Raw genomic sequence first — 16,337 nt, 5'->3', positions numbered from 1 at the left:
AGAAAAAGTGTGTTCCTCCAACATAATAGGTTAGTTTTAGATCAAGTTCAGTTCTCTAAAAGATGACTGGAGACCAGTCTGTATACGACTAAACCTGGACTTAGCAAAGAAGTTTAATTCACCACAGATTTGTGTATAGCATTTAATTGCTAATCATGCAAATGAGCCATATACTTTTCATTTTTTTGTTTGGCTCATTAAAAATACCCCAAGAAAACAATTGCTGCAATTTTACTTACAAATGAGTTGTGCTCTTTAAGTTCATATTTAAATTGGTTGTTTAGAACTCAGAATAGATTTCCTTATAGGAACAACATTGCAAATTGTACCTAAATTGAAGTAGAAAGCAAATTTAGCTCATAATATGTCAAAATGGCAATTAGATTTGTGGCAACTATACAAACCTCCATTCATAGTGCTATGGAAAACAGATTTTAAGAATGAGGTTGCCCAAGATGCATTTTGCTTCCCTGTAATCTTTTTTGCTATGTGCCCCCGCGCTTCTCTTCCTCTTTTGTGCCAGTTCACAGGAATAGCATAATGGTCTCAAGATAGACAAATGGGATGCAGACTTATGTCTGCCACCTTGCCAGCTCAGCAGCTGCTCCCAGAAGGGAGCGATGTCCTTAATGTTGGCTCTGACATTGTGGCCAAAAGCAACCCTCTAATGTGGGCATGTCTGGGGGTGTTCATGGAGGTGGCTTAGTCTGTTATGATACTAGCATGTCTGCGTGCACATGGAAATAGCTTACTTTGTTGGTGTGGTGCTGGTGTGTCTATACATGCACAATAGTTATTTTATTGGGGTAAAACTGCTTTGGCTCTGTGTGTGTGTGTGTAGTAACAGATATGGCTTATTCTGTTGGTATTTTAGGAACTCAGAGAGATGTACCCCGAAACCTTATATAGTTTGTTCACTTTTAGATTGAGTTCAAACCCCAAGAATGCCCACTAACCTGGCAGATGAATGAGGTTATGTTTATCCTTCTGCCCTGGGTCTCTAATGGATGACCCCAAGGCTAATGTGTAAAATCCTACTTGCCAGACCTGGTCCTTGCCATTTCAAATGCTTTATCTCATTCATCCCGTGACCTGGGCTCTGTTTGTTAGGCAGATTGTTCACTTTTAAAACAAACCAGAGAATCTAACCCCCCACACACACACACCCAGAACTCCCTGCTTTTCTTTTGATTTTAACATTATGGCCATACAATGATAGAACCTAGGAACCCGGGTAAGCTCTCTGCACCGAGCTACACCCTCAGCCATTATTTAATTTTTATTTTTAACTTTTTTTTTTTTTTTTTTTTTTTTTTTTTTTTGGTTTTTCAAGACAGGGTTTCTCTGTGTAGCTTTGCGCCTTTCCTGGAACTCACTTGGTAGCCCAGGCTGGCCTTGAACTCACAGAGATCCGCCTGGCTCTGCCTCCCGAGTGCTGGGATTAAAGGCGTGCGCCACCACCGCCCGGCCCTATTTTTAACTTTTTGGATACTGAAATGTGGTCTCACTCTGTAATCTAGAATGGCCTGGAACTCACTGTGTAGCTTAGGGCAGGTTCAGACTCCTGCCTGTCCTCCTGCTCCAGTTTCCTGAGTTCTGGGATTACAGTTATAAGTTATCATATCTGGTCCTCAGCTTTTCATTATTTGCATATACCATCTCAATAGAGTAAAGGCCTGCAGATGTTGAATAACTTGCTTGCTTGCTAATCAAGTTCTTTTCAGAGTTCCATTTGAACCCACAAGGTTTCTGTTAGGGATTTACCCAAATGATACACTTGAAAATGTGACATCTTGATTCCCAGCAAAAAATGTCAGTGTAGTAGGAACGGGGAATCTCAGCTCTCCACATTGGTTTTTTCTGGTGCTTCTTTGTATGGGGTGGGAGAATGGATAGGTGTCTCCAGATACAGGCTTTCTAGCAAAGCATTGGGGCATTCTGGAGCCTTTGATGTGAACAGAATCTCTTGACTTGAAATGGCAGCCGAGCTACCTAGCAGAGTTCTGGGCAATGTTCCCACGGCCTCCTGCTAGATCTAGCAGTCCTGGGGAAGTCCACACAAGGATGGATTTGTTTTAGATGCCATCTGTTTGTTGTTTTAATGGTCGACTTTTTAGAGTCAAGCCAACAGGAGGTCATGAAAGTGCCATTCCCTGTCCCCTTTGTGCCTGGCTGACCACATACAGCCCATGGAGTGACCTGGCAGTCAATTGCCTGGGACACACAGAGAAGGAGAGAAATGTCACTGTTCTGATGGGTGAGCTGAATGTAGACCATTTCCTTCTGAAACAACTCAGGGAAAGAGGGATAAACATCAGAAGTTGGATGTTCAACGTGTGCTGCCAACACAGACTCAGTCCAGGTGGAAATACCAGATGTGCTTGAGCTTGCGTTTAACCTGTCTTCATAGTGGGACCAATGTTTCAAGAATTCAAAGCAAGTTCTTATTGGGAGGATTACTGCAGATTGCACCCACCAATCTGTTGTTTTGAGAACCAGAAGCCCAGATTCGCATCCTAAATCTTGTTCCAGCATATGAAATGAAATGAGACGATTTCCTCCTGTGAGTTGGTCATAAACTCATTTAAGAAGAGAGCATGCGGGCTTGGAAGAGTTTCACTCTGATTTCCCAAATGCAGAGTGAAGTGTAATCAGTGAGGAGATTATTCAAGCCAAATTCAGCCAGTTGTAAAAATCACCCCCAGAGAGAACAGGCTTTGTTGTGTGGCAGAGACAGAGAGTGTCCATCCAATTGTCACTTCCGCTCTCTTCCTGTCAGAGCAGCCGGCTTTTGTTCAGATGCTTGGCATCCATGTGTTCAGGGAATGCAGACTATCCCCCAAACCCTGGGGTAATTAGCATAAGCCAATTAGGGCAATCCTCTTGCAGTGTCTGGTTATAATGACCATCCCATAGTAACCAACTGGGACCTGCAAATGAGGTGTTTCCAGAAACACGGGGAACACCAGATTAGAAAGACCAGAAGGGCTGGGTCTTGATAACAGTCTGACTGCTGGACAAACCTTGGATTTCTTAGTATGTCAGAAATGTTAAAACTATTTTAAAATATTTCTCTCTCTCTCTCTCTCTCTCTCTCTCTCTCTCTCTCTCTCTCTCTCTCTCTCTCTCTCTCTCTCTCTCTCTGTGTGTGTGTGTATGCACATGTGTGCAGGGCTCTTGGATGCCAGGAGAGGGCATCAGATCCCATAGAACTACACTTACAGGCAGTTGTGAGCTGGAGCTCTTTTTATCCCCCCAGATTATACCCTAAAACTATTTTTCAAAGCATTTCCCAAGAGCAAATTCTTTTACTTCACTCACAGACTTGCTGATAAAGTGACAAAGGCTGTTCTCAGAGATTTTGTTAGTCTGCACTTACTCTCTCTACAGCTTCTTTGACTTCAGCCTCTACAGAGTAAGGGAACATGTTGAAAACCCACAGTCTGGTTCTACCTAGGTGGGTTCAGGGAATGTGCCTGAAACTTAATTTTAGCCTATGCATGACCTCAGTTACAGTGAAGAATCCTTGAAGAAAGTATGTAATTACTGTGTTGGTGAGATGGTTCAACATCTAAAGGTACATGAAGTCAAGTGAGACCTGAGTTTGGTCTCTGGGCCCACAGGGTGGAGAGAGAACTGACTCCCAAAAGTTGACATGTGGCCTCCATGAGTACATGCATACGCACCTCTCAAATAAATGTCATTAAATTTTTTCTAATGCCTCTTAACAAATCTGTAATGTAACTTCTTACTCTGCCCATTGTGTTTTTCCCTAAACACATATGGTTTATTACTAGGTTGTCTGTATCACTTTGAAACTGACAAAATCAAGATCCTGAAGGGAAAATGGTTTCCTCTCTACCACACATGACCACCTAAAAGCTGGATTCTAGGCGCCCTTTCAGAGCATGTGGGTAGCCAATGTGAACAATCACTCGCCCTGTTCCCCACCTCTGGAAATGATCACTCGTGGCATTGAAGGAGTGATGCGTTTGGACCATGTCAAGAGAACTAGGTCTTGAGTTCTATGTAAAGGGCCCCTCACTGCCCTGCCTTAAAGACCAGGGACAGCACTGGATGCAGTCAGTAGGGGAGCTGTGTTAGTTTGTGGCTGATAACGAGAGCACTGCTGGAGAGATTGCAGAGCCTCTTGGATTCTGTCCGCAGGCCTTCTCCAAAGTCCACGCCCACACTCACTTGACCTCTATAGTTTAAGGCTTTTCATTTTACAGCTCTCAAACACGGCAATGTGTCCTCCTACAGCTTGTGAGTCAGCTTTTGTTACTGTGATAAAACACCGAGGAAATCAACTGGACGGAGAAGGGATGTGTTCTGACTTGTGGTCTCAGAAGTTTCAGTCTGTTGTTTCTGGGTGCCATTGCGTTGGGTTTGAGTTAAGGTGGGACATCCTGGTAGCAGGGCTGTATGGCAGACAAGGTTGCTTACCTCATGGAACAGGCTGGCAGCAAGAAAAGAGAGTAGGAGCAGTACCTCATGGCAAACCCCAAGGCCACATTCTCTTCTGCTAGATTCTACCTCTTTTTGTCACAGCAGCCCATGGATTTATGAGGGTATCATTGGATTAGTCCATCAATGGAGTCAGACCATATCCAGCTTCTTCCTCAAAAACAGCTAGCAACAAACTCCTTCTTATGGCATTGGGTAACATTTCAGAGCTAAACCCTAACCCATGATCTGGACTTTAATATTAAACAAAAATCTTTAGATATAATTGATGCACAAATCTAATTAATATTATCAATAAAAACCGGAGTCAGTTATCGAGGTAAAAACCTGAAAGATCACAGAAGCAGCTTGGAAGCCACAGAGCTTCCTACCTCTCCCGTTCCTCCAGTCCAGAAAGGCCGAGATCCTATGTCCGCCCCGCCTTCTCACTTCCTGTTTCCTCTCTGTATAGACCTCAAGGCCTCTATGGTTAACTAGTGGCTAGCTCCACCCTCTGACATTAAGCAAACTTTATTTGTCAGAACACAAACAAAATATCACACAACATATAATCGGTCAGAATTTTAAGACCTCTTAGATTTCTTCCCTTTCCACGGGCAATCTGCTTGAATTGTTAGTTGATAAGAACCAGAATGAAATAAGAGATTGGGTATGTCCAAGTAAGTCCTTCATATCATCTTCAGATAACAGTAGAGGAAGCACTGCCACCTTATTTTTGAGACTAGTAACCAATTAACAGAAAAGTTAAGTTTTGGAGGGAAATTTAACTGAAAAGTGTCAGAGGGCTACATACCACCAAAGATCAAGTATAAGGACAGGTGAACAATTTATGCTGATCACTAGAAAAAGTACTGTATTTTAGAAAATGACCTACTTACTTTGTGTGCATGTGTGTATGTGTGTGCATGTGTGTATGTGTGTGCGAGAGGACAACTTGTAAGAGTCGCTTCTCTCCTTCCACCATGTGGACCTCAGGAACTGAATGTGGGTTGTCAGGCTTGCTAGCAAAACTTTGTGTCCTTGGAGTCATTCCGTGGGCCCAAACTACTGGATTGTAAAAGTCAGCATAATAGTAATACAAAAAAAGGAAATACTGATTACAAGGCCTCCCTAGCTTTAAACATTACTTTTATTTATAGTAGAGCTATTGGGAATCCACTTTTCTCATGTAATTTTTCTTGACATGGCCACAGATTAGAGACATGTACCACACACTACCACAGGAACAGCTGTTTGCCAGGCTTTCCCCTCTATCCTCTGCTTGAGCATCAGCATTTTAGTCTGAGAAGAATGCACATTTTACAGGGTCTACTGTTTTCTGGCTTCATATAAAATTGTCCACTTTAACCAGGCATCCAGTTTATACCTGTAACTCTAGCTTAGGAGGCAGAAGAGGATGGACATAGCAAGTCACATGCTGGCCAGGACTCATTAGAGACACTACCTCAAAGAAATTGATTTCTTTCCACTTCCCACTTGAGCAGGTTCCTAGGCCCTCCAAAAATATAAAAATGATTAAGTCAGGGAGCTTTTAAAATTTATTTATGTTATTCTGTGTGTACGGTAATTTTTCCTGCATATATGTCTGTGCACCACATTGTAGATGTAACCAACCATCTTATTAAAATAAGAAACACAAAACCAATGTAAAAGAGAAAGCCAAGAGGTCAGAGCTCAGAGCTAAAATCTTACCTCCTGCAGTGCTCCTAGCTTCCCGAAAGAGAGCTACTTCCTGTGTGTCTGTCTTTAAATAGTCTTTCTGTTCTGCCTTCTCATTGGTTGTAAACCCAAACACATGACTGCCTCGTCACTGCCTGTAAGTACCGCCCTCCAGTTCTTAAAGGCATATGTCTCCAATGCTGGCTGTATCCCTGAACACACAGAGATCTACCTAGCTCTTCTACCAAGTGCTGGGATTAAAGGTGTGCGCCGCCGCCGCCGCCGCCGCCGCCGCCGCCGCCGCCTTCTTGCTATGGCTCTAATAGCTCTGACCCCCGGGCAACTTTATTTATTAACATACAATGAAAATCACATTTCAGTACAAATAAAAGACCACCATATTTCCCCTTTTCTATTTTAATAAAAAGAAAAAAAAGTTATAACTAACAAAAGAAAAACTATATACAAAAGTACAATAACTATATACAATATATACAAGTAACAAATACCTAAACGATGTCTAGTCCATTTGTATTTGACAAATCAGAGAAAATAATTCCCTTATCTATCCTATTTTGGTAAGTCCAAAATGTATCTAATTTACTTTCTATCCTAATTAATCTTCAACTATAACTAACAAACCTTCAACTCCCTCAGAGACCCAAGAAGGAAATAATATTAGCTAACAAAAATAAAAACAGGAAGTGCATGCAAGCAACTTCCAAAAAATTTGTGAGTTGACAGAAACAGCCAGCTGCCTGGACAGTCATCTGAGGTTTCTCCACAGTGTTGGGGCATCATCTTTAGCCTATAGGCTTAGCGTATCTGACAGACTCATTTGTGAAGTAGGATGTACACAAGGTCAACAGTTCAACCTCACATTGGGTGAGAGCAGTCCATGTACCAGAAACACCTGAATTCCACTAGTGTCATGTCATGATTCAGGATTTTAATTCTAGAAATTGTTGATGGTTTTTTAATTTAGCTGTTCATTCTTCTTGGCTGTGCATATATGGCTTCATCTTTATTTGTACTGAAATGTGATTTTCATTGTATATTAATAAATAAAGTTGCCCGGGGGTCAGAGCTATTAGAGCCATAGCAAGAGCGTGGTGGTGGTGGTGGTGGTGGTGGCGGCGGCGGCGGCGGCGGCGGCGGCGGCGGCGGCGGCGGCGGCGCACACCTTTAATCCCAGCACTTGGTAGAAGAGCTAGGTAGATCTCTGTGTGTTCAGGGATACAGCCAGCATTGGAGACATATGCCTTTAAGAACTGGAGGGCGGTACTTACAGGCAGTGACGAGGCAGTCATGTGTTTGGGTTTACAACCAATGAGAAGGCAGAACAGAAAGACTATTTAAAGACAGACACACAGGAAGTAGCTCTCTTTCGGGAAGCTAGGAGCACTGCAGGAGGTAAGATTTTAGCTCTGAGCTCTGACCTCTTGGCTTTCTCTTTTACGTTGGTTCTGTGTTTCTTATTTTAATAAGACAGTTGGTTACATCTACACCATATGTGCAGAGTGCCTGCAGAGGCCAGAAGAGGGTGTCAGATCTTCTGGACTTACAGATGGTTGTGAGCTGCCATGTGGGTGCTGGGGATTGAACCCAGGTCTTCTGGAAAAGCAACCAGTGTGCTTAACTGCTGAGTCATCTCTTCAGACCCAAACGAGGGAGTTTAAAAATATTTGTTGTCCACCACGCAGCTCCCAAATAAATTCATGGAGTCTTATTCTTACTTATGAATGCCTGGCCTTAGCTTGGCTTGTTTCTAGCCAGCTTTTCTAACTTAAATTATCCTGTTTCTCTTTAACTATGTTTTGCCTCTGGGCTTTTTTAACTTTCTTTATTCTTTCTTTCCTTCTTACTCTGTGGCTGATTGTGTGGCTGCATGGCTGACTCCTGGTGTCCTCCTCTCCTTCCTCTTTTCTTGCTCCTCCTCACTTCCCTAGATTTCTCCTCCCATTTATTCTCTCTATCCAGAAGCCCCACCTATCTCTCTTCTGCCTTGCTATTGGGTGGTCAGCTCTTTATTAGACCAATCAGGTGTTTTAGACAGGTACAGTAACACAGCCTCACAGAGTTAAACAAATGCAACATAAAAGAATGCAACACATCTTTGCATTACTAAACAAATATTCCACAGCGTAAACTAATGTAACACACCTTATACTAATATTCAACAACAATGAGCTTGACTAAGATTGGTCATGGGTCAGAAAGACTCAAGTGATGGTCAGTGAGAAAAACAAGACAAACAAACAATAAATAATCCTTACTGGTTGAAAGATTTACAGTTCCTTTGTGGAATTTAAATGCACATGTGTTGACAACACTCTCTCCTAATTTCAGGGAGGTCAAACACTTCCCTGAAGTAAAGCCAGGCAGAGGGGGAGAAATTGCATAGGAAGTTGGACTTTGGTCATTTTCTGTGAGCCTCATTTTCCTTTCTCTGAGTGCTAGGATTCTGCCACTGCAGGTATATGACTGCACATGTGCAGTTCAGTAGCTAAGTAAGGGGTCTTACATCATCAGTGTGCTGTGTGATTGTGCAAATGCTCACAGCACGGTCACGCAATCAGCGCGGTCACACAATCAGCGCATACACAGCGCAGCTCCCTAAGCCCACTGGCGCATGTGCAGGGGAATCCTTAAAAAGTCAGACACAGACTCCTCCCTCCTCTTCTGCTCTTTCCTCCCCACCCCCACCCTCTCTCTCCTGCATGTGTCTCTGCCCCAGGCCTGGCCACTCTCTGTCCCCCACTTCCTCTTAATAAAGCTCTGATACTGGGTTTTGTTGTGCCTCTGACCTTTCCTCACACGGTAAAAGCACTGCATGTAAAAACAACACTGAGACCCCCCCTCGTACCCCCCCCCCATTCAGTGTAGTCCTTGGTGGGATGGGTAGGAACTCTCTGGAGGTGGCTCCTGTGTCAGCAGGGAGGGGTCTCAGCTGTCAAGGATGACTGAATGTGACATTTGGACCCTGCTTCTTTGTTGGTCTCCATCTGGCTCTCTTCTGTTTTCCTCTCCCCTGGGCTGCACCCATGACTCATCTCTTTCTGACCAGGCTGACTTATTTGTTGTTGATCCTGATATGGCTTTGACTCTCTACCAAGAAAAGCAAACTAACAAGACACCAAGCTTCTCTGAAGTACAAAATCATCCATACTCACTTCATTTTTAGGCAAATTAGAAAACGGTTCACCTATGATTCCAACATAGTTGTGTCTCAAATACCAGCCTAAAGTTTCATCATATATACTGGTTTTTCACATACCATTGTCCATTTTTAAAAATCATACAAGTAATGAGTGTTCGTCAGGGAAAACTTGGGAAACATAGGAAACAGTTCTACTACTGGTCACCAGGAGATGATGTCCTCTCCTCTCACTCTCACCCTCTTCTTCCGGTTTGCTCTTGGTTCTTCCATCCCCTCTGCCTCAAGAAAGTCCGGAGCCAGGGAGGTGTCCTTGTCTCCGCATGTGTCATACCTTGCCCATCATCAATCACCAAGGACTGATAAATTTGTCCTCTACACTTGACTCCATCTATCTGTCTTCATGTGCTTTCCCTATGACCTTCTATTTCCATCGTAATGGGTCTTCCTGCATCCATTGGCTCTTGCCATCTTGGATGCTGCTCTTCCTTTAATCAAACTCAACCATTCTTTCTCTTCCTCCTTTCTCTCCGACTTTCTGGTACAGGGCTGATACTTAATAGAATGCATAGTGGTAGGTTTTGTTTTTAAGGATTTTAAGAGACTGTTTCATTCTCTAGCCCCGACTGGTTTGGAACCCACTATGTAGCCTACAACTACTCTCAAGTTCATGGCAATCTTCCTGCTTCACGTTTCTAAGTACTGGGATTACAGGTGTGTGCTCCCATACCTGGCTTAAGATTTTAAGTTGCTGACATGCTCCCTGGACTCCAGGTAATCTGACCAGAACAGATTAGGACAGCAGTCATCATTATCCATGTTACTTATTTTTCTTCTGTTCATCATGTGTTGTTTTCATTATTTTATTGCTTGTTTTATTACCCATACCGTTATGAAGCATACCCCAAAGTTCTTTTTAGACTTGGTATTTCCTAGAAAAGAGTGCCTAGCATGCAAATACCTTCAGTAAGTATTGATCAATCTATAGCTGTGTGATTATCAACACTGCACTATGCAATTGCTCATTGTCTGTATAAAGATTTTTTTCCCAAGTGCAAAACAACAATGTAATTGTCTTTTGGATTTTTTGGAGAAGACTACAGGGTCAAATGTGTTTCAACACATTTTATTTCACTAAACCTTAGAGCATTCACTCCAACCTAATTACATGGTTTTTATTTCCAAACCTACCCACCCCTCCTCACCTTTCCAAAGGATTCTCATTCCTCTTGGATTCCTTCCTTGCCTTGCCTTGTTCTCCCAGGTCTGGTGTAAGCCCCGCCTTCTCTGCAGTTCATTGACCACCTCGTGGGTGACCATGGGGTGGTTACTTTGACGACAAAGCAACAGGTATTTATTTATGTGCATCTCCTACCTCCTCATGTGGAAGTGAAGACATTTGAACACATCATATTCCACACTGAAGACCTAGAAAGAGAGGTGGTAGTATAAATTCTAAGGAGAGACTCTTTATTATTTTTTTATTAATTCTTTGAGAATTTCATACAATGTATTTTTTAGGATATTTACCTCAACTACTCTCTATGACTTCTCATAGAACCACCCCTACCTCCTTGCACACCTCCATCTCTCTCTTTTTTAAATAATCCATCGATTCTAATTTGTGTGGCTCCCACGCTTCTAGCCATGGAGCTCTTTACTGGAATGTGGTCAGTCTACCAGGAGTTCCACCTCTAAAAAAAACTGACACTCCCTCCCCAACATCCATCTGCTGTCCATAGCTCCCCAGTTAGGGGTCGGGGTCTGTGAGCCCCTCTCCCCTCACACTGGAATGCTGACTGGCTCGATCTTGTGCAGGTCTGGTACAGGCAACCACAGTGCTGTGAGCTCAAGAGTGTAACATTCGTCATGTTCAGAAGACACTGTTGTGGAATATTTATTAGTTAAAAATGTGCTACATTCTTTTATGCTGTGGAATATTTGTTTAATGATGTAAAGATGTGTTGTATTCTTTTATGTTGCATTTGTTTAACTCTGTAAAGCTGTTCCTTTGCCTGTCTAAAACACCTGATTGGTCTAATGAAGAGCTGAGCATCTAATAGGTAGGCAGGAGAGAGAAACAGGTGGGGCTGGTATGAAGAGAGAATAAATATGAACAGAAGAGAGAGAGGGAGGAGGGAGAAAAGAAGGAGAAGACACCAGGGGCCAGTCACCCAGCCACCCAGCCAGCTATGGAGTAAGAAGTAAAAAAAAAAAAGGGTATAAAGAATAGAGAAAGGTAAAAGCCCAGAGGCAAAAGGTAGAAGGGATAATGTAAGTCAAGAAAAGCTGGCTAGAAATAAAGCCAGGCATTCATAAGTAAGAATAAGTCTCCATGTATTTACTTGAGAGCTGGGTGGTGGGTCCCCAAAGAGTAAAAACAACAACAACAAAAAAAAACCCCTACAAAACACTATTTCATCTTGGTGTTCCTTGACTTTGGCTCTTACAATCTTTTCACCTCCTCTTCTGAGATGGTCCCTGAGCCTTTGGAAGGGGGTGTAACATAGACACCCCACTGTGGTTCCAGGACACTTCTTCTGGCTGTGTCACCTTCCCTTTTAGCCATCAGACAACCATGGTCACTTTTTAATACTTAGAAAATGAGTGTTTAGCAGGCATGCAGGACTTGGACTTCCAAAGGGAAGATACAAAGGGTGGCGTTGCTCTACATCTATGAAAGGAATAGCTCTAGAGACAGGAACTCTGCTGGGTCTGGAGTGAGTGGGGACCTCACATCCACCATCACAGAACACCTCCAAGATCTTCTCTGTCGAAACCTGGGATCTTGAAGATGGAGTGACTTCTACTCCATTTCCCTCAAGTCCCATTTGATGAAAACACTGTCCCCATAACAGAGGCGGAGACCAGGAAGCAGCCTGGGGCCCAGTCCCCTTCCCTCAGTCACTGTCTAAACTGCTTCCCAGCTGATCTGAATTGCTTCTGACCCACATCTCTTGGTTCTGCAAACTGTAAGCAGCCATAGGCACACTTGGGGGAGGGATTTAGATCCCTCCACTTTGTTTGTCTGAACTAAATAAACCCATCTTCCTTTACTAACTTCTATTTCTTCATTTATTGGAATAGAAAGGAGCCAAAGCTCTGAGTAAGGACTTCTCTGACTAGCGACAGTTCTGTGCCTTCCACAGTCCTGGTTCAGGTACGGGACTCAGCCTGCAAACACTCATTCCTGACTCTTCCTTGGCTTCCGGTGGCCTTTGATGGTACCAGGACCTGAGAAGGGTGAGAGTTTGACACAGATGAACTAACACTGGCTGTAGCCATTGGTGGTGGGAGGAGCTACCTTCCAGAAAAGGGCTGAGTCTGCACACAGCTGCTGCATCATCGGACAGGTGGGTGAGCGGCTTACAGGGAAGAGCCAGGTGGTACTCAGTGTTCCAGAACCCACAGGCTCTTCTTATCTAGATTAACACTACTGAGTGACATCCAGTATAACTTATTCTCAGCCTTCTCCGTAAGTCAGACCAACAAGGTCAAAGATTGAGTCACAGAATCCTGTAGCCAGGAGCTCCCAGGAGCCCCATCTTTCCTTTTTTTTTTTTTTTTTTTTTTTTTTTTTTTTTTTTTTTTCAAGACAGGGTTTCTCTGTGTAATTTTGGTGCTTGTTCTGGATCTCGTTCTGCAGACCAGGCTGACCTCAAACTCACAGAGATCCTCCTGGCTCTGCCTCCTGAGTGCTGGGATTAAAGGCCTATGCCACCACCGCCCAGCCCATGTTTCCTTTTTTAATAAGACTTTATATGACCCTGCAGGTGCAGGAAGAGGGATTCCCGTGTGTATAGTGTGTGAAAGTGTCCTACACCCCAGACAGGGTACCACCTAAGTTCACATTGTCTGTGAGGATCAGGTCTCCTAAGTGACTTTAAAAAGGTAAATGCAATCCCTGACAGACTGGTTAACCTAGTTACCTCTTTCTGGAGACAGGGTCTTGTCTGGAAGCTCAGGCCGGCCTGGGACTCACTGCGCTGATCTGTTAGTTACTTAGTTTACTGCTGGGACATGATGCCTGGCAAGAACTAACTTCTGGGTATGGTGATATTTTATTTGTACTGAAATGTGATTTTATTTGTATGTTAATAAATGAAGTTGCCTGGGGGTCAGAGCTAATAGCAAGCCATCGCAGAAGCTGGGCGGTAGTGGTGCACGCCTTTAATTCCAGCACTTGGTAGGCAGAGCTAGGTAGATCTCTGTGTGTTCAAGGATACAGCCAGCATGGAGACACGTGCCTTTAATCTCAATACTAACCATAGAAAACCTGGAGGTCTGTACAGACAGGCAGTGACGAGGCGGCCATGTGGTTGGGTTTACAACCAATGAGAAGGCAGAACAGAAAGTCTTTATAAAGACTTTAGCACAGTAAGTAGGTCTCTTTTGGAGAGGTAGGACCACTGCGAGAGGAAGGGTAAGGTTTTTAGCTCTGACCTCTGACCTCTTGGCTTTCTTCTTTGCATTGGTTCTGTGTTTCTTATTGAATAAGACAGTTACTTCTACATCTGGGGTGTAGTTTTTTGTTTCATAGTCATAGGGTGCTGTCCATCATGGGGAGGCTATGGAGACAGCAGCCTGAGGCAGCTGATCACACGGCATCTACAGCCAGAGAGAGGACTGGTGCTCAGCTCGCTGTCTCTCTCTTTTTAGCCCATCAACGGCACTGTCCACCTGCAGGTCGGGTCTTTCCTCCTCAAACATTTCTGGAAACACACTGACACACTCAGAGGCAAAAGTCACTCACCATCTAATCAAGATGACAATATTAACCAAGAGCTCAGACTGGCCTTGAACTTCCGACAAGAACTCCTGCCTCAGCACCTTCCAGAGAGCTGGCATTACAGGTGTGAGCCACCATTCCCAGCATAACCTATTCAATGATAAAACTGACTTTTATTTATTTATTTTTAGCATTTCTTTGCTATAAAACACTTGCTATAGAGCCTTTGATTCCCTGCTTGCAGTCACATGCTTTGTGAAAGAAGTCCCATTTCTGCTTCCTGTTTGGCCCTGGCTGTTTCAGTAGTTGGGTGTTTGGGGGACACAGGGATGATAGAAAGGATCAGGTCCTAGTGGTCCCTCCTGTCCTGGACTCTGACTCTGGTGGTAACAGCGTCTGAGGGCAGATGACTTTGTGCTCATTGCTCTTCTGTGCTAGGGGACCAGGCACAAGAGGCCCCTCCTCGGGGCTCTCTTTGTTCATCTGGCCTCAAAAGCAGTGCCTCTTGTCATAGCTGCAGCCTCTGTGAATTCTGTCTTCTCACCCCATGGTCCTTCAGGACTTATTTAACAATTCCTTATATCAAATCCACTGTCTAATTAACTGGCACTGCCTGGAGGAATCTCACCATGGCCCATCTTTGCTCCCTGGTCCTTGTGATCTTTGTTGAAAAAAATTCAGATCCACAGAGCATAGCGTAGAAGCTAAGTGGAACACACTCACAAGCAAAAGGAGAGTGGACAACAGTCAGAAAGACGGCTGTGCCGAACTGCATGTTATGTGGGGTGTATGTATCTTTAAAGTTTCTGGTACAAACAGCTTTCTTGGAGCGTGTTTTCTCATCCGAGTGATTGGCAGGCCCGTTCGGATGAACTCCTAAGGGAGAAATGATGCTGTGTGTCTTTGTTCTTTACTGGAACTTGCTGTGACAGGACTCTTACCATCTGAGTGCTGTGTTTCCATCCAGGGTCAGAGATACCACTCAGATCCCATTCTTTGGAATCTGGACCCTGCTATCTCAATTCCTGGTTTTCTGAGTTGTTGATCATCCCCAGTGACTTCTGTTGCTGACATCGGACAAGTGGCAGAGCAGCACCTCTGGGTCTTGACTGGGCCTTGACTGATGAGCATCATGTAGGCTGACAATGGTGACATATTGGGCCTTGACTGATGAGCATCATGTAGGCTGACATTGGTGACATTGGTGATGAAACAAGAGTTCTAAGGTGGACACAGTGGTGTATACTGAGAATCCTAGCAACTAGAGGCTGAGACAGGAGGATTGGGACTTTGAGACCATCCTGGGCTACATAGAAAGACTTTGACTCCGAGAGCCAAACAAATGAATGGATGAATGAATAAATGATATTTGAATTTATATATATATCTGCCAAATGTGAAAGGAGAGGCTGATTCAGGACAGAAGATGCAAATAAGCCCTTCTCTTCTGCTGCTTCCAAACCACAGGAGGGAGCCACACAGAACAGAAGCATCCTCAACCCTAGGAAGCTGCAGAGCCTCAGACTCTCTGACCCCTGTTTGGGGAGGAGGGGCCTTAGTGGGAGAACCAGAAACTGATTTAAATATTCATCCCAACTGTTGCTCAGCAGGAGGGTGGGTGCATTTGGGGGACAAATGCCTTGGCCCAAGGTTGCCTGTTCTGAAGTCAAGGACCCTTCTCTAGTTGCACATACCCGTTTATAGCAACTTCCCGAACTGTTTTCATTAAGGATGGGAATCATGAACTCATCCATAAGGGTAATAGGATACAAGGGTGTGACTGAGTTAGGGGAAGAAGAAGATACAATGTTCTTCATGTGACACAAGAGCTGGGCCTTTCTGAATGATGGTTCTGGGGAGTGGCTTTTTAGTCTGTTCTGTAGATGGAGAATTGGAAGTCTTTTGCCAACTTCCTCAGAATCACTCACCACATCGGTGAGAGATACAGACTTTCTATCTAGGTGTGTTGAATTTTAAACCCAAAGTCTGTGCCTATTAACATGGAAGATTAGATGTAGGGAGGGATGGAGGTTCTTTTAGCTGGAAAATTCCTTATGATAACGAAGAAAGAAATAGATTTTGTCTTGGAGATCAAAGCCTAATGACTTATGTAAATTTCTAATGGACAAGTGGGAATGCGAATGGGAGGGGTGGGGGACAGGAGAGCTAGAGGACGGGTTAGCCAAGACTAAGGATGTATGAAGAAGCTTTACAAAACCACACTAGTTTGTAAGTTAACTGAACAACAACTTCAGACAAAAGGAGCTTGACCAGAAGTACCCTGCATGGGGGAACAAAGCTGTCCTTAAAGACATGGGTTATTAG

This window comes from Peromyscus maniculatus, chromosome 11 (genome assembly GCF_049852395.1).
Source record: "Peromyscus maniculatus bairdii isolate BWxNUB_F1_BW_parent chromosome 11, HU_Pman_BW_mat_3.1, whole genome shotgun sequence".
Lineage (NCBI taxonomy): Eukaryota > Metazoa > Chordata > Mammalia > Rodentia > Cricetidae > Peromyscus > Peromyscus maniculatus.
This window is presented reverse-complemented; position numbering follows the sequence as displayed.